We start from the raw sequence: 18,762 nt of genomic DNA, 5'->3' as shown, positions 1-18,762 counted from the left end.
TCACAGAGCAATGGGAAATACTAAGCATCATGGCTGTTTTCAAGGAGGACAAGGAAGAGAATCTGGGAAAGTACTGACTACCTTCACCTTGGAAATGTGCTGGAGCAAGTAATCCTGTAGCAAGTAGTTCAAACAGGAAGGACAATGTGACAGCAAGTAGGTAGTATAGATTTTGGAATGGGAAATCAGGCTTAACTACCCCAGTAGCATTCTACAGCAAGACTACTGGCCCAGTGGGTGAGGGGAAGGTAGTAGAAGTTGCGAGAAATGAATTAACTCACAGGCAGTTTTCTCAAGGAGACTAAAACTGAAGTTCAAATCATACCACAGACCTGCACGGAGCAAAGCTTCTCCCTCCCACTCCCATTCTCCACCTCCAAAGATCAATGCTGACATGCATGGTTTTAACAAATACTAAATTTTCTAACTTTATAACAGAACAGTGAACAAAGTCAAACTCTGTAACAATGTCGCATATAGTTTACATAAGCAAAAATATGCATCGTTTTCCACACATAAGGAGAGGTGTGGCTTCTGCGTGGTTTCCACCATTTAAGCAGTGCAATGGTTTACCTGCTTAACAAAGAGAACAACCTTAAGTGTGGCCTAAATCTGCAATAATTCTCAGAGTTGTGAATTCTGCACATTCCTTAAGGAAAAGGTTTTACCCCTCTCCCAACAACCTTTGATATGGGCTGAATGCTGCTGCTTGATTCTTCTAGCATAAGTACTTTCCACTCCAGAGATGTAATACCAGATGGTACATTCCCAAGGTTGATTTGTGTTTCAGCAGATCATTTTTTACATACAGACAACGGCAGGCGGTTTCTGCAGATTTCAGTAAGGCAGGTTACACTCTCTCTGCTTTGCCAGTATTCTTTCTGGATTACTTTCAAAAACAAAGGCCAAATCTCCAAAACAAGTGAATAACATTTGCAGACACAATATATATGACCAGTAGAGAAGAGCGTTATGTGAACATCACATAACTGAGACACCCACTGAAATTCAAATGCAGTAAGCAAACAATTCCCGTATTTATCGATCCAGGAAAAAAAATGTGGAAAAAGGAGCTCAGCCAGGAAACTCCTTTTGATAAGGAGCTGACCAAGGCTTATCCAACAGTTCAATGACAAATTAAGAAAGCTTTTCACACACTTGCTCCCCATGTAGCCTGACCAGTATGAAGAAGAGCACATGCAACATATGGGAACAATCCATAGCAGACAAAGCATTTATCCCCCTTCCCCAAGCTACATGAGCAGTTGCTCTCATCAGCACCTCATACAAATCACATAACCCAATTGTTGTATATATTTTGACTTTGTTACAGTGTGGACAACTGAAGATCTGGAAAACTCAAACGTCACAGGCCTAGCACATGTTCAGCAGAAATCTCAATTGTAACAGCAGCAATAATTACAATTATAAACAGCATTTCTGTTTCATACAAGCAGTGACACATTTGTTGGGAAAGGGCACCAAACTAAGCTTTTGAAAATGAATCCATGCTGCTCTCATACTGTGGCTTGTGCTTGCTTCAAGGCTTTAAAAAATGAAACACATCATTTAAACAAATGTTTGTCTACATCAGTTGAACACCAAGAGCAGATGTTGGCTAGCACAGAAGGAAGCTTGCTCGGCAAACAGATGCTTTAGTTCCTATGTATCAAAGGCACTTCTAAAATGAAAGCCACCTACTCACAGTACTAGCAGCAAAAAAAATCAAACTACATTTTCTGGGGTACTACTTTCAAATTGTTCTCTCTGGTTTAAGATCACTGCCTTGTATGCATGCATACAACCTTTCCTCAATGTTTTTACAGTTGCAATAATTGCTTTCCTTGCAAGCCTCTAGACCAGCAAAATAACAGCTCTCAATGACCACATCCACACATCTTCACCTCCGCTTAGCAGCTTCCTCTATGCTCTTAGATCACACACTGCCTACAGAAAATACACAGTTCCCCACCACCACCAGCAACCACATCTCAGCCGTGCGTTATTGAATTCCTCCTGCCAGTACTCACCACTTGTAAACAGCTCACAGGAAAATCTTCTTGTCCATAGGAAGATAGAGGTCAACTGAAGATTTCAATCCTGATGATTTCCACTGCGCTTACTGTGAAGTTCACCTCTCTACACCCACTATCTACAAAGCTCTGTAACTTCCCAGCAAGGAGCTGGGCTCCAACTAAACTGTGAGAGGGCTGTGACACAGCTGCCCCTAATGGGGAACGAGCTGCAGCTGGAACCATGATGACTGCTCTAGCCCAGGTGCATGCAAGAGCTGAAACTTAAGACAAAGTGCAGTTACAACTGCTCTTTGAAAACAGTACAAGGAAATTAGAAAATAAAAGTACAAAAGCCACTGAATGCACATATATATGAAGATATGGCAGCCAATTAAGCTTGAAAACATTGCTGAGTACATGCAGAGACAAATCTACCAATAAGAAAGTGCCACTGGTATTACTTATTAAATAGTACTGTATTCTTTATTCATATATTGAGTCATTTTAAACTAGTGCCACAGGACATATTTACTCTAGCTTTGTGTTTTGCTTTCAGAGCTCTGAGTGATTCATTCTGACCTTTAGCAAGTCAACCCATCTTGCACAGAAGGCTTGTGATCCTGTTACTCAACATTTACAGCTGCAAGCATTGTGCCATGGATTTACCAGCAAAAAAACAACCAGTATTTCTTAACTAGGCACCTAGACAATTAACATATGGCCTCTCTCTTAACAGGCCAATGACTAAGCCATCAAGTAGCCCCAGGCATGGAGTTACAGTAACTCAATAGCATCTGGAAAAGCACTGAGCAGGAGAAGTTGTTGGATGAGATCAGTGAGCTGATGAAAGTTACAGACGATGCCATCAAGGATGCTTGAATTTCACTGAGATTTAAGGGAGAATTAGACTCTCACAAATAACTGCAGGGAAGATCTGGGCACCCTGTGGAAAGCAAGGCCTTGTGAGGCCAGCATAAGTAACCACATCAGTAATGCCCTCTAAGGATGTTGTTGCTATTATCATTACATCCTCTAGATGACAGTACTGGAAATACCCAGAGTGGCCCTAATAAAACTGGGACCGTTAAGGAAAAAGTAGAGGCAAGTTATTCATTTGAAAGGGAAGGGGAGCAGAGAAAGTTTGGAATTGGGATGGCAGAATGAAGGGTAAAGAAGTGGGATGGAGGATTTGAACTGGGAGAGCTACAGCCACCTGGCAGACAGCTTGAGCTTGATGGCAGCAGGTGGAGCAGGACCAAAAAATAAAACCCATGTTCCTGATCACATCAAGAGTTACAGCTGTTTCTGTGGCCAAGAGGACCATGGTGAGGAGGTGAAGGGGGAAAGGATGCTCTCTGTACCCAAAATGGGGATACCCAGACAGATGATATCAGTGCTCATTCCTGACCAGTGATGAGTATGCACCATCTTGTTCTGTTCTCGCTCTTCCACCAGCAAATCTCACAGCTCTTTATTTGGGCAGGTCAAATCCAGCAGTACTCAGTTTACTTTCTTCCAGAACTCTTCCTCCCCTCAAATCAGTGCTCCTTCTCCCAGCAGCATGCAGGGATGCTGCCTCTCAGTTTACACCATCTCCAGTAGCACAGCTGAGCTGCTGGAAGCTGGACATTTTCTCAGGTACTTGACAGTTTCCTAAAACCATTTCCGATTATCAAGGTTTTGAGTGCTACTCCAGCTATAGACCAATGACTCTATTTAACAGTGCTTTTGAAGATAGCCATTGGCAGGCAGGCATGATTTTCCCTGCTCTCAGCTCACCAAAAGCCAGGCAGACCAGAAACATGATTCTAAACAAACGAGCCATTAGTGCCAGCTGCCTATTTCCAATTGAGTTATATCTTTTCTGTGTTACATTACTGCCTGGGGGTCTTTACTTCTATTCTTAATTTCTCTAGCCCACTTTTTTCATTATCCAACAGTCACAACTGAATAGCGCACACACCAGTAGTTTTAGCGCAGATACACGAAGCACTGAAAATAAAAACATGTGCATTTTCTCTGAGATCTCCACAATAGAAAGTCTGAAATACCCTTATTAGAGTGGAGGCAGTTGCAGGCCTGCCTGGCAATTCAGAGACATTAGAAAAGCAGCAGCAGATTTGGGACATTAAGACATATGAATATTGAACACTGTCCAGGTTCTCTGGCTAGCCTCCCAGATAGACAGAATTTCAGTGTTGAAGAGAGAGAGTCCTGTGTAGGGACAACACTTACAAATAAATATGTTGCAGAGACAGGAAAATGACTGATCCTTTGGGATGTGGAAACACTTACGTAGGAGGAGACTGTAAAACTGCATATGGGAGTTCAGACCCGGTTTGCTAGCAGTAGGACCTCTACATCCTTTGCAAATGTTTTGGCTCTTAGCTCAAGTCTGCAAGCATCTTCTGCATCATTTTGCTATCAGATTCAAACTAGTATTCAGCAGAAATCTTTGTCCAGCCAAGATCACTGCATATAGCTGAGAATTTGTAACAAGGATGCAACAGTGCAGAATCCAGGGAAGTATTTTACTGCACCAAGTCCTGGCCTCACTCATTCTCAGCACTTCTCTCACCGCCCCCTTTCCACCACTGTTAGCATGTATTTTATCTATTTGTTCCAATTCCTGGTGTAGTTCCAGCTTTATATCCATTATCAGAATTTTTCTACTATAGGTTACCACCTGCTGTTACACGAAGTCTTTATTTGCACACCCTGAGGCATCAGTGTAGCAACAACAACAAAAAAATAATCCTCTTTGCAGGAGCTGCTGACTACAAATATATTAAGCTCTGAGACACAAAATGCCAATGATCAACTATTGTAGGGAGTTCTGGATGGGATCTAAATAAAATCTATTTCCTCTTTTTAATAGAGGCAACACATTTCTGTCCCTAGTTATCACTTAGTTATTTGTCAGGCTGACCAGGGGAAGGTTACTGCCTCTGAAGACAGATGATCTTTAGTCTATAAAATGTTCTTTAATTAGGGATAATAAACAACAACAAAAAAACAAACTCTTTTACCAGTCAGTTTTAGGCAACATAAGCAAGAAAAACGATCATGTTCAAAGCAACTTGGAAAATAAGCTCTTTACTTCTACATTTATTAGATATTTCTGAAAATTGCTTTCTTTTACTAAATATAACCTTTCCTTTCCTATGATTATAGATTGGTTGCATTACTCTGGAGCTTTCTTCAGCTCAGTATCAGTATCTATGATATCTCAAATGAGACAGTGCAGTTCAAAGAAGGCTGCTGTAGAGGAAGACAAGAAAGCTTATGCTGTGGCTGTTAGCCATCACTATACTGCCAGCTGCCATTTAAACTCACACTTTATTTTTTAGACTAAGAAGGAAAAAGAAGTGAAAAAAATATATTTTAAAGGGGAAATGGGAGATGTGAACACAGTATTTTTCTCCCTCACAGTTCTATTTTCCTTCTCCATAAGTACTGTTTCATTCACTGATATCTAACCCTTAGAAGAAGCTACAGATCAGCCAAAAGATTTATTCATGTTTAGAAACTTTTCAAACATTATCCTCAGTTATGAATCAAAATCATCTTATTTATCACTCATCTGACCTACGCTGACTACTGATATGAGACAGACAGGCTGGCAGCATTGAAGTAAAACAAATGTTTCCCATAGATACAAACATGCACTTCTGTAGGTTGTGTACAGATTGTTCTTCATCAGCATCATCACAGCTGTCACTGCAGACAACTATACAGGGTACATATTCTAATAAATTGTCTCAAAATTGATCAGTGTTTCCTCTGAGGTTATTTTAATGTTGTGGGACAGCTGATCACACCAGACAATGGTGCATAAAATAAAATACTCATCATTTTATGAAAATCAGCACTTCTGATCACAGCCGTTTGTGTGTAGCCCAAATGACTTGACTGCAGCCACATAGGCTGTGCACTGACCCCTTCTGCTTGGATTACTGAAAGTGCTATTTGTCTAAAAGGGAAGAAGAGTTCTGGAGAACCAACCAAGCCTGGTCCAGTTACTTAGCATTTGTAACTTCTCTTTGAGAAGCAATGGCAGTAAAGTAAGTCTGCATTTTATTTATTTGTTTGCTTGTAGCTGCTGTAAAGACACACACTCTCCTAAATTAAATGGAGGTTGTAAACTGAACAGATTTATTTCACATCAGGTGTACATAAATTCTACCTCCTGCATTAGCACCTCCTGGAAGAGGGATGACTGTAGCAAATGGAAGGAACTGACTCCTAATAGTAAGGATGTCTCTAAACTGTGTTACTCAGCCCACTTTTCTGAAAGGCAGTAAAAAATCAGTGCTTGAGCTCTACAAACAGGGGCTAATGAAAGGATGAGGGATGTTTACCACTCCTAGCTCCCCCTTTCAATCACGCTTGACTAGGGATCGAAAAAACCACTTATTTGGCTGTTTACCTTGATTGCGTCAGTGTCTGGACTGCATCAAGCACTTTCAGACAGACTAAAGGAGCAATGGCCAAATGACACAATCTCACAGCAATGGCCAGATAACAACACAGATGATTTGTGCACAGGTACTTGCAGTGGGACATGGAAAATTCAGTATCATCTCTTCAAACTGGTACAAGCGGGAACAGTATTATTAAGCTTGCTAGTGTTCCCTGATGGATACCCCTGCCCTGAAATTTGTTTAGATAACAGAAAGAGCTGTGTCTCTGAACCAAGGAGATAAGGAAGTTCTGCTGGCTCTGTACCATGGAAATAGGAAGTCCTGCTTGAAATCCAACACTGAACATGTAACATGCTTTTGGGAAACTTGCATGTGTAACTTAGCACTGAGAAACATCTGCATACGTAATACAAATTACGTATACAAAGTGTATTTCTTTTGTGTAAGTGATTTGTGTTAGGAGGAGAGTATCCCCCAAGGATCCAGTGCTGTGATTAAACAATGCCTACTCTCTAACACTCCAACTTGTGTCTTAGTTTCTTGATCAAACACTTTAGGTAACAATACAGGCTGTTGGTAGTGCAGCTATCCTGGGCTGGTCGTTAGATTTTTCTCCTGCCTTTGTCAGCCCTAATCTGCAAACAAAATGATGCCATTATCCAGTCTCCTTCGTCATCTCTTTTTACAGTTTTTAAAAAAATTATTATTATTATTATTATTATTATTATTGTTATTATTGTTATTATTGTTATTATTGTTATTATTATTTAGTGCTGGAGGAACTGATGGGAACCAAAGACAAGGATGATTCTTTCATTGTAGAAGCTCACTGAATATTTTCAAACTGTGGAAGATGACATATTGGTTTTGCATACATAATAGAATGTTAAACCAAAGAGACACACTTCATGACCCTTGATACAAGATAAGTTTTTGTGTTAAAGAACAGAGTATGCACATTCTTGATAGGTAAGAGGAGACTCTGGTTGGCTGTTGATTTGTATACTCTCCTCCTTTGGGGAGATTGCTGGGGGAGGGTGGGCTACCAAAGGTAAAGGTTGTAAGACATACATCTACACCCAGAAACACATAAGAAAAAACAAACAAATTTGGTAGGTATACGGCAGGAGATAATTGCTTGGTGACTGTTTCATGGATTCTTCTTAGTTGGAGAAACAAAGAGAAATGGACTTCGTCAACTACCCAGGGGATGTACATGCAAAGAATGTGAGCCTGGCAGCAGGGGGGTGTGAGAGTTAAAACTGTGTTTTTGTAAGTGAAAAATCCTACTGACCTAGCCTCACACAGCAGCTAGGATGTGCTTGGATAGGTAGATAAGCAAAAAGCAGGAGGCTCCAGTGTCAAGATTAGGGAAATAGCTGGGGCAGACTTGATAAATATTTACAAAACTAGAAAACATCAGGAGGTAACAAATTTATGAAGCGATAACAGGAGACAGATAGCAAGCATTGGCTAGACTGTGAACCTGGAGCTCAATCAATGAGGAAAGAGGGGAGGAATTTCTAGGGGAGTGGGGAGAGGGGCACGGTAGGGGATATAAGGCTGTGATGTGCTTTTGGCTGTGTGCTCCTGCTTGCAGGATGCCCACCATTGCAATTGCAAATTAAACTCACTGTCATGCTGTTATGAACAGTTGTGCTTTGCTGCTGCACTCAATTCAAACACTGCCCTCAGAACGGTTCAGTGTGATGGGGATTTCTCAGATTTGGAGCTGCTGCACAACTTCATTCTCTAGCACTGCCATGAATCACGATCTTTAGAGAGAAAGGTGCTGCTGGGGATGCCACCTCTTTCCCACTGTGTGAGAAAACAGGAAGGTTTCTGTGATAAGGACTTGGACATTAAGCAAAACTTACAAACCATGAAGTGCTTTGTGCAATGGAATTAGGAAGTAAGGAAGGCTCTCCTCTAAGTTCACGTTATAATTCTGGCCATAAATCTTTCATACAGATACTGTAATCACTGTCATTCAGAGCATGAAACTCACCCTTGTAACTGGAACCTCTTGTCATCCATCAAATTCATGAGCACTGGACAAATTATATACTGTCAGGATTTTCAGCCACAAAACCAGGTAGGTGATGCCCACCTCCTGTCAGCAGCATGATAAGAATTAAATAGCTAATGTTCTTTACAGCCTACCAATCAAACACCACAGCACCAGCAATACTACACCTAGTAATGCTGCCTATTGTTCCTGCTACTGACTGTGCTCCAAGAACTGGGCTCACATAAGAGAAAGAGACAAAAGAATAAGTCATCAGTGGAAAAAATAAGGAGAACGAAGGGAGTACAGTTTCAGACGTAAAAGTAAATGATTCATTTTGAGGAGTGGCACATGTCATCACAATGTTTTCAGCACAATAAATGCCATATGGTAATAACCTGAGGGTTTCGTGTGGGGAGCAGATGAGATGATTTGGAGTAGGGGCTGGCATGTAATGACAAGAATGAATTGGAGGGAAGCAGAGGAAATAGGTAAGCATTCAAGTGGAGAAACAGGGACCAACAGCAATGTATTGACAGAGAATGAAAGAATCTAAGAGAAACCTCAGTGTGCTTCCTTATCTTGCCACAAAAGTGTTTAGTTCTCAGTGCTGGCTGCTTGTCCTCAAAGAAGAGCAGTAAGAACTGCTAAGGCCATTTAATGAACAGCATGTTCCTCAAACCTATGGCACTTCTAGTCTCCCAAATATCTCCCTTACTTTCTTTTAGCATCCAGTGTAAGACTTGTGGGGTGGGTGTAAGGGAGCTCTACCTTGCTGTATATGATAAGCTGGCTTTAAGTAAAGTATAAAAGAGCTAGGAAACAGTGATTACAGAAAGATGTGGATTCACTTAGACTCAGATACTAAGATGTGCTACGTACCGTAAAGGAGAGAGAAGTTTCTCCCATGTTGCCTCTTAGTTTACCTCAGGATCCTCAACTTGAGAAACATACTGCAAAGAAGAGATCAGTGAAGCAACCATTGAGGACTTTTATATGGAAAGACTGTATGTTATTTGTATGTGTTCACATATTGAAACCATCATACACATCCATTTATATAAGAGACTTGAAATATTTTCTGCCCTCAGTTAATTCTCATTGCATTTTTCAGCCTTTGTGGTACCTTCAGTTGACAAGTGTCCAGAAGAAAGGGATCCATTCTGCTGCCCTCATTAGTGAGATTATGTCAAATAGGGGGATTATGACATTTCTGGGGAGTTGCAACAAAACAAACACTGGATCCATCCCCACTTACTTTTCAGTGAAAATAAAAGAGAAATGCTGTCTCAACTATCAGTGTTATCTTAGTGGTTAAGAGTACCAACATTGCACGAGGGCCACATACTCAGATTCCTGGTCTGAATGAAGAAAATCAAATATTCTTACTTGTGTCTTCCAAAACCTAGCCAAAATCTTCTATGCCCAATCCTGGAAATCAGTGTACTGCTATACTTTGTCCAACACAGACATAAATATTTAATTGTTGATGCATAGTAGCTTGGCTAAAACAGGGAACTGAAAGAGTGCCCCCAAAAAACCACATCAGAGAACTATGTCTCAAAACTTGCACGACTCCAAACATATGCACACAAAAATCTGCTGTGATGAAGTAGGATTTCATAGCAAATGAACGGTGGTGCTGAATTCACAGATGTATTTCAAAGTGCTGTGATGGCTTTGAGAGGCATTTCGTATCAGCAGTTCTCACTGTAGAACAGCCTGCCACACCTGTACTTCTTGGAGCATTGAGACGTTTTCACAGTTACTTAATTTCTACTGAAGGACAAGTATGTTGTGCAGTAAATTTCCCTCTCACCTTCCCCATTTTAATCATTCCATTAAACAGTTAGGGCTGAATTAAAAGGAAAACCTACTGCTGCTCCTTAGAAGAGATTTCTTCACACGACTACTTGCTAAACATTTGAAAAAAAATGCTACCATTTTTTTAGCTTTTGGCTACCAGCAAGAGACCTCTACCATTCTAGTTTGTCCCAAACCTGGTCCACACATTGCTGATGATTTCAAGATGCCTCTAAGTGTATTCAGAAAACCTCTCTGATCATGTTGTCACCTGGGGAATTGTAGAAAGCTCCTGGCAGTGGTCAGTGGAACAAGACCTCAGCACAGTCCCTCTCACATTCTGGAAACTAGTTTCTAGTCCAGGTTTCTTAAAAACACACATGTATACGTAAAGCACGGGAGTAGTCATTGTTCTGATGACCACAGTTAGCAAGAAAAGCTTCCCAACAAAGAGTGAGGCTGTCTGACATTTTTTATTTCCTCCCTCCCCCAACGATTAGAGTGAATTTAAGTCTTTAACTAAATAGATTTTTTTTTTGTGAGCTTTCAAAGGGAACCCCTCAGTCCACAGGTTTATCAGGGCTTAGGGAGACAGCCTGAAAAGCACAGGCATGAGAACGGCAGCAAAGGCACAGAAATTTCCATGTCAGAATTACAAATGAACACTTCTACAGTAAACTCTACCAGCAGCCTCAAGGCCAATAAGAGGGTCAGAAATAAGTCTGCAAACAGAAGTTCAGGTATGATACCAATCCCTACTATTATCTGTAAAAGTGCCCTGCTGTATTCAAAGTCCTGTTTAGAATAATTCTTTTCAGTAAGATTAGGTCTAGGGAGCACTGTATATAAATGTTTTGTAAACTAATGTGTTCATGTAGCTCACAGCACACAAAAGAAAGCTAAGTAGTTAATTATTTACCTAGAACAAACAGATTAACTGTCACTAATTTGCTTTCCAAACAATTTCTAAATTCATTTAATAAATTATCTTCCTAACTTACCAAAATGTATTAATTAAAAATATTTACTTTTAATTGAAGCAAAAGGAATATTCATGTAGCATTATAAAAGACAATTAAGGCTTCTTAGGACTATCTCCTTTGGTAAAGTGTTGGTTTAAAATACTTGAAAAAGAAATAAGCACTTTCAGAACTTCCAATAAAATCTATAAGGTGATTTTATCTCCATTTGGTAATTGTAACTTACAGCTCTGATAATGTATTGAAATATAAACTGAGCTTTTCACACACACATACTGTTTTCCTTTTTGAAGACTTGCTTTGAGGTCAGGTAGCCACATGTGAAACAGTTCATCTATGAAGGTAAGGCAATGCATTTTCCATAATTGTTTCATTGCTACAATGAATAAGGCAGGCAAGTTTTGGCACAGCCCAGGGCTTGTATTTTACTTTCTACAAACTTTTCTCTAGGAAATCTTTCTTGTAGTTCAAAATTTACCATTACTAGTTTCAGAGCTGCTGAAGAATGCAAAGGTGTTATTCTTTAGCTATAGTACATGAACTAAAACATAGACTTTGTTGAATCTTATGATCCCTTCTGAGAGGCAAGATTGTTACCCACTCTGCTCAGAACTGTTGCTAAATGTTGCTGTTATCCTGCAAGAACAGGGACCCACTGCCATTGTCTGTGAATGAATAAGAGAACTGCTGATTTTGGGGCTTCTCTACATTTTGGTTAGATGTTTTTCTTTCTTCCCTTGTGTCACTCCGTCCCTTTCAGCTCTTCAGTTATAACCATTTCACTGACTAATGTTAGCACTTAAGACACTGCACATGAAGTTGGCGTAGCACAAACCGTGCTCTTTTCAGCAGTGTTTTTAACTAATTCTTTTACCATCAGGAATAAATGTTGCTCAAAAAGACAGAGACAATAGTAAGTATTCAACAGAAAGACAAATTCAGAGGATTCTCAATTTTCTAGAGTTTGTAAAAACAATACACTCCCACCTGGGAAACACTTCGGATTCTGGGGGATAATCAAAGCAAAAGATTATTCCAATTATTCCGAAGATGAATAAAGGATGTAAGTGCTTAACTAGGTCTTGTAGTAGATATTAGTTTCCTATGGGTGGTCTGAGTCCCAGGCACCTAACATTTGTTTTTGCTTGTCTACAGAGGTACATCAGCCTTGACCAAATGGACAGCTGAGCGCTGTTGGGCTACAGGCTGAGCTTCACAATTCTACACAAGGTCCACAGGCATCTTCTACTCAACAGAAGCTGATTATCTAGTAGTTTTTTCAATCTCTTTCACAGTTTCAGCCAACAAAGTAATGCTTCTTACCCACTAATGTCCTCCATCACTTTGCAGAAAACCACAGTGCAGACCATCAGCTGCCTTCTGCACCAGTCTCTGGTACTCCTGATGTTTTTGCTTATATTGTGAGCACTGGAAAGCTTTCAGAACATGTCCCACACAACAAAGCCATCTGCAATTTCTTTAGGAATCCTGTTGTACACCGTATTTAAGGTACTGGTTGTAAGCCTCAGAATGTCACCATGGAATGCATAAATACACATCAAGACATGAACAAATGCATATAGGTACTATCACCAGCAGATAAGGTAACATCAACGATGTCTACAAAGAATCCAAGTCTGATCTCTGTGGTTGCTTTGTACCAGGAAAACCCTTTAAAATAATTTCTGTGCAAAGAAGGTAAGAACTCAGTAGACCTTTAACTTCATTAATGCGTTAATGTATTTATTTTTTCTTTACTGAGACTGTAAGCATCCTTAATTCTACTACCAAGTCCTGGAGCTGAATTCTTGGTTTTGTTTCCCTGCTTACCATCTCTTCACAGCAACAGGACATAGCAACAGTTCCATATGATGTTTGAATTATTACAGCCTTGTTGTATCACCAGAGGTGTGTGCCTTGGAGTAATCCCTTCTCTTTTAGTGTTTTCCATTTTTGTTTAGGTACCAATGATCAGAGGTAACTTTACGCATGGCGCATGGGCTCTTACCTCTACTATCTTGCTGGTATCTTGCTAGCATGGTCCCTTGACTATGTCTGTTACTTAGCAATCTGTGACTGCCAGTGCCTTGGTCCTGCACAGCTGTCTTCTCAGAGTGCCAACCCTGAATGCCTGAGAAGGGTAGGAAAAGGAGTGGTGAAAGAGTGGAATGTTCTCTTCATTCCCAGCTAAGGCCTGTTTTGTTTGCCATGAACTCTCAGAGCAGTGAGCTGTTTACTACAACTTCGCTCCCCTCTCCTGCTGCACTGGCTTGCTAGTACACAGGGGAAACACCCAATATTGATCAGGGAACTTGGCAACACACAGTGCTGTGTTTTCTGACCTGAGGCAGTGATTTTCTGCTACAGGCCATATTCAGGGAATAGCAGAAATAAGACCAAGGTCCTGATAGCCTTCCTTGGCCATGAGCTGCATCAGATTCATGATAAATTCTGCAACCCAATGCTACCTTTCATAGGATATTCTGCAGCTACACAGTCTCAGCTCTTGCAGTTTTAATCTCCTAGGGAAGAGAACTTGTTCCAGCCATTTGCTACAGACAACTATCTAACTAGACGGCATTATGATCAAAAAGGGGTCTAAATTCCCAATTAGTTCACAAGACGGTCCAGTGCCATTTGTGGTTTCTGGCAGCACCTTTAAAAAAAGAATACAACATTTCTGCAAATAAGGACAAATTGCTCCACCATCTTCTCTACTTGTAAACCCTGTTTTCTATCAACATGCCTTTTTTGGACTGGTTCTTTTCCCCTCACACTGTGATTAAATGTTCTCCTCTTCCCCAGACTTACTATTTGCAATGCCTTTTGCCTAGGTTCAGGCCCTGTACAGGAGCATGCTGGAAATAAGCAGCTTCGTGCTGCTGCTCTGGAGCAGATGGGCGCATAGAATTGCAGTGTTCTCCTCACTTTACATACACACTATCTTGGAAGCAAATCCTGAAACATTCCCACTTGTTCTGCTCAGTGTAAGAGAGGGAGGGAAGAGAGGAAAAGATTCTAGTTTGCTATACACAGGATTCCTTTCATATTAGGCATAGATAGTCCTCAGCGTAGACAAGCCTCACCTCACATGGACATCAAAAGCTCCTGAGCAGGCATGTCAGGCCTCCACCACAGTGACTATCTTTACAGGGACCAGACATTAAGCAGCACTGGACTTTTAACCCACTGCATCCTTTCTAAGTTTCATCCACTGTTTCCTCTTATATTTTACCAGTAATTTATTAGGAAGAAAGAAGCCAAGTCTCCTTAAGCAATTTGGATCAATTATCCAGGTCATAGCTATTTTTCAGACTAATTGTCTTTTCTTGAGTCACATACAAAATATGACAGTACAAGGTTTTATTTATTTTTGTTTTGGTTTTGTTTTTTTAAAGGCACAATGATATAATTAGATTTTCTGTGAGTTTCTCCAAGGAGAGGATATACTACAAAACATTAATAACACACTGTGTGAGAAATGGTAAAGCTAATCTCTGAAACAATGAACTCTGCTTTTTCATTTATGACCAGAAGAGAGAAGTTTATTTTCTTAACTGTGACCTGAGAGACCATTTTCAGAAAACTGAATCAATCAATCTGATTCCTCCAGGTATGTGTATGGTGTATGTCAAGACCAAGTAAATACACATTCTCAACCTCTGAAATATTGCGTAGTCCTACTCACACTGAAAAAGGAGAATGCAAAAAACCATTGAGTTCCTTTCTGATCAGAACAAGTAGCATCGTCTCTTGCCTTCCTAACTAGAAAACACTGTTAAAAAAGCCACCAGGAGGCAGCATATTAAAACTCTTGCGCTACAGGACATCCAAAGCAATATAAAAATCACTTCTCCTCCAAATCCTCACCCTGATATTCAGCTAATATATTCTCTCCACCATTCTCCTAGTCATTATGCTTTACACACTTTCTTCTGATCTATATGCCTGAAATTAGTAGCAATTCCACAGCTGTCAAACAGTTTACTGCAAGCACACAGTTAAAATGGAAGTCAAACTGATTTCTGGAACAGCAGTTAGTGGAAAAAGTGAGTAAAGAAAGTAGGTAGAAGTGATACGACAAAATTTATAACAATCCAGACTAAACCATTTTTACTTCCTCCGTGGTTTACTGAAACATTCCAAACTTCTGAGGTCTCCCATAACTGTTTTCTTTTTGTTTACGGATACGTAGCAAAATGCCACCAAAAAGGAAGTACTGCAATTTTCACTACACAGGAATACTCTTATGCACCTTCAAGAGGCAGTGCTTCTGGATCACTGTCACACCGAAGCCACTGCCATAATTCTGGCTCCCAGTTATACCACCCCAGGCACAGAGCCAGAGAAATGATCCAGCTCTGTTTCCTGACGCATGGAAGCTGAAAGTTGTGTGTTCTCCTCCTCCAGTCTCTCCTTTCTGCTGGTAGAAAAAGGCTGTTTTCAGTTGTGGCTCAGCACAGGATTAAAAACCCTAAAAATCACAATAGTCAAATACGAGTACTTTTAAACTAGTACATTATTTAAAACGCTACCTATTCATGGAATTTACTCTATTTTTAAGTCCTGCAAATGTAGACATATGATAACTACTCTTATGGCATCTTGTGTTAGGTGCTAAGCATAAAAAGGCGATAGAAAGTTACAGAAAGATGTAAATTATCTCAAATACTTCTGACTGCAGACCTACAAATACAAAGCACATGTAAAATCTATCAACAAATCACACTATAAATAATGTATAACTGCGTCCTCAGAAAAGAGTTTAAAAAAAACTCATCAAAAGGCAAATGACAAAAGCAAACATTTGTATTTTCAAATGGCAAATCTGACTTCTACAAGACCACGTTCTTATTCCCGACTTAATTCAAACAGACACTCCACATTTCCCAGCACAAAACCACAATTAATTGTGAAATCAATCCACAAGCACAATGTCAGCAGAAATCACAAATTTATTAATCCTTAAATATATCAATCATTTACCATTATGGCAAGAAATATGTACACTGTATCCCATGGTAAACTGCAGTGTTTCAAAATGACAGAAATGTATAATTCAGTTGTGGTGGAGAGAACAAATCACAATTTCCTCACATCTTGGTGTGGAAGACAAATTTGATCTACAGTAAAACGTCAACACCACATGCTATGTTAGAAGTATATTAAAAAAACCCCACCCTATAACTAATTTGTTAATTTTAAATACAGTTATGCCACTTAGAGCCGCTTCACAAAAAAAAAAAAAAAAAAAAAAAAAAAAAGAACAAAACTAGGTAAAGAAATTAATGAGAAAAAAATGAGGCCATTACTCTTTTTCACAGATCCCATTGGCAGGTTATATGGCTCAACACATTTATTGTAGATGCTTATTTTAAATATATACCATTTAAAATCATGTAATAATTATCAGAGAAGCTTAAATCCATCTACCATACATCCACTAGCAACAACATCAAAATGTTTAAGAACTGCTTTTGATTAGTAACAACACAGAAAGGTGGAATTATACAAATTAGGAAGCTTTCCCATTTTATAAACTTCAGGCTGCTGAGTTGTAAAGTTTTCACTGCTAAAAAGAACACTGAGATATCATGCACTATACAGCGCTGCAGAAAACAGTTAGCCCTGTTGGTAATAAAATAATTAACAAGTGGAAAAGAAATAACTGATCCCTGCGTTTTTCTATTAAAATGGAAGGTAATAAACCTAAATCCTTGCAAGGATGTACTCTCACAGCTGTGTAAGGGAAGCAAAAACAGTCCCTGTCACAAAATTTGTGTTGTGAACCGACACTGAGAGCATTCCCTGCACAGCGTACAGACATTCGCAGCTAGTGATAAAGAGCCAAAACAAACTAGTAATGCTGCAGAGATTGTTGTCCTTGATATTGTATGCTGCCTGATGTTTTTCATGAACCAGGAGCAGACTGAGGGGGAAGAGGAAAGAAAAACAAATCTGTGGAAAAGTATTACAGCCTTACTAGAAAACTGGTGTAGATATAATACGTTTCCAGAGAAGCAACAACAACACTGGAAAGTAAACCAACTCTCCATACTAAGCTATTAAGGCCTAATATTCCTAGAGTATATTAACCACTGAAGTGGTCTATAGCTTAAACAAAAATGTAAAATGCTTTAAAGACTCCTTAATAACTTTACAGTGCACTCTAAAAGTGATAAAAATCTATTTTTTAGATCTCTTTATAATCTCTTTTTAAATGAAACCTGCCTCTCGATTGTCACTTAGTTCCTTATGATTTTTAATTCTGATTAATCACCCAATATAAATTCTCATTTAGCATAGTAAGAAAGCAAAGGTAAAAACTTCAATGAAAAAAAGAAGAATGCTGACTAGCCAGAATACTGACAGTTAATTCTGAAGTAATCAAGCCAGCAAATTATGAGATTTTTCCAGTTGACATAGACTAATAAAATAAGAAGACTTCAGCTGGTACAAAGCCAAGATATTATCACTTCCCCGTTTATCAGAGATTTTGTCCATCTACAAGATATAATAAAAATCTGTTTTACAGTAACAGAGCTGCCAGCAGAAATCCTAACCACTCCTATCAGAATGAAATCAAAATCCAAGGAGGACTCAAGGGAAAAGGAGTCAAAAAACAGTTCTTAAGAAAAGAGGGTAGAACGTATTTTTTGTTTCTTTTCTTTTTTATAAATAGGATAGTTTCTGAAGTTGGCTGTCAAAACTTGGCATAAATGGAGAAAAGATGACAAATGTATCCTGTATATACTGCTGTACATGAACTGTATTTTTTTTTTTTTTTGTCTTTTATGCCTTGCTATTTTCTATTTGCTTGGAACATCACCTTCATTGAAATGTTAACAGTGTACAGATGGAATACACAGCAAAATGGTGCATCACAAATGTGTTACATGAAGAACCTTCACAACTTCATGCACTCAGAAACATTCATGAAGAGAACGGGATGGCCAAGATGGTACTAAACCAGGTGCGTTGGGTACAGATAATACAAGAGCGGCACCGCTGATATTTTTAGCTAGGAGGAAGGAGAAAAAAAAAAGATTGCCATTATTGACGTAGCATCATCACCAGATAACAATACATGCTTAAGTGCTAGCCAATACTTCTTAAATAAAACCTTCTAGAGATCATTTAACACAGTTGTGTGAGGAAAACTAGACAAAGGAAGTAAAAGCCCCAAACGCTCAAGCAAAGCATTATTTTATTTTTCAAACCACTTTACATACATTTTCAATCTTTACAACATGCCAGGGAGGGTGCGAAAATAAGAATTAATCACCTCCTCAGAGCAGGGAGGGCAAAATTCAAATACAAGTCACTCTTCCAGTTAAATGCACTTCCTTAGCATGTACATTACAGTCACTGCAAAAGAGTGAGGTTCTCACACAAAAACTGAACTGAGTACCAAGGAAGAGTCAGGTGCCATTTACATGCAAGACATGCTAGAGGAATATGCAAAGAAAAAAAGGGAAAGGAAGGAAAAATTTAAGAAAGTAGTTAAGTAACTGAGTTCATAGTATCTTTTG

The 18,762-nt window shown here is 39.4% G+C and overlaps 1 protein-coding gene and 1 long non-coding RNA gene across 4 annotated transcripts in view; both read right to left on the bottom strand.

The window, feature by feature from the left end:
• LOC107313592 overlaps window positions 1-14,212 on the bottom strand; it is a 48,107-nt gene extending 33,895 nt beyond the window's left edge. Inside the window, exons 1-2 of the long non-coding RNA XR_001555073.2 lie at window positions 14,042-14,212; window positions 13,239-13,361 (exon numbers count right to left, since the gene is read on the bottom strand). This is a non-coding gene — a long non-coding RNA (uncharacterized LOC107313592). The remainder of the gene's footprint in view (window positions 1-13,238; window positions 13,362-14,041) is intronic.
• A 1,955-nt stretch (window positions 14,213-16,167) lies between these two features.
• The window catches only part of CAMK2D (calcium/calmodulin dependent protein kinase II delta), a 145,834-nt gene continuing 143,239 nt past the window's right edge, over window positions 16,168-18,762 (bottom strand). For all 3 annotated transcript variants that reach the window (XM_015861974.2, XM_015861970.1, XM_032444317.1), the window contains one exon: window positions 16,168-18,251. The gene's annotated coding sequence lies outside the window, so the exon portion shown is untranslated. The remainder of the gene's footprint in view (window positions 18,252-18,762) is intronic.

This window comes from Coturnix japonica, chromosome 4 (genome assembly GCF_001577835.2).
Source record: "Coturnix japonica isolate 7356 chromosome 4, Coturnix japonica 2.1, whole genome shotgun sequence".
Lineage (NCBI taxonomy): Eukaryota > Metazoa > Chordata > Aves > Galliformes > Phasianidae > Coturnix > Coturnix japonica.
This window is presented reverse-complemented; position numbering and strand designations above follow the sequence as displayed.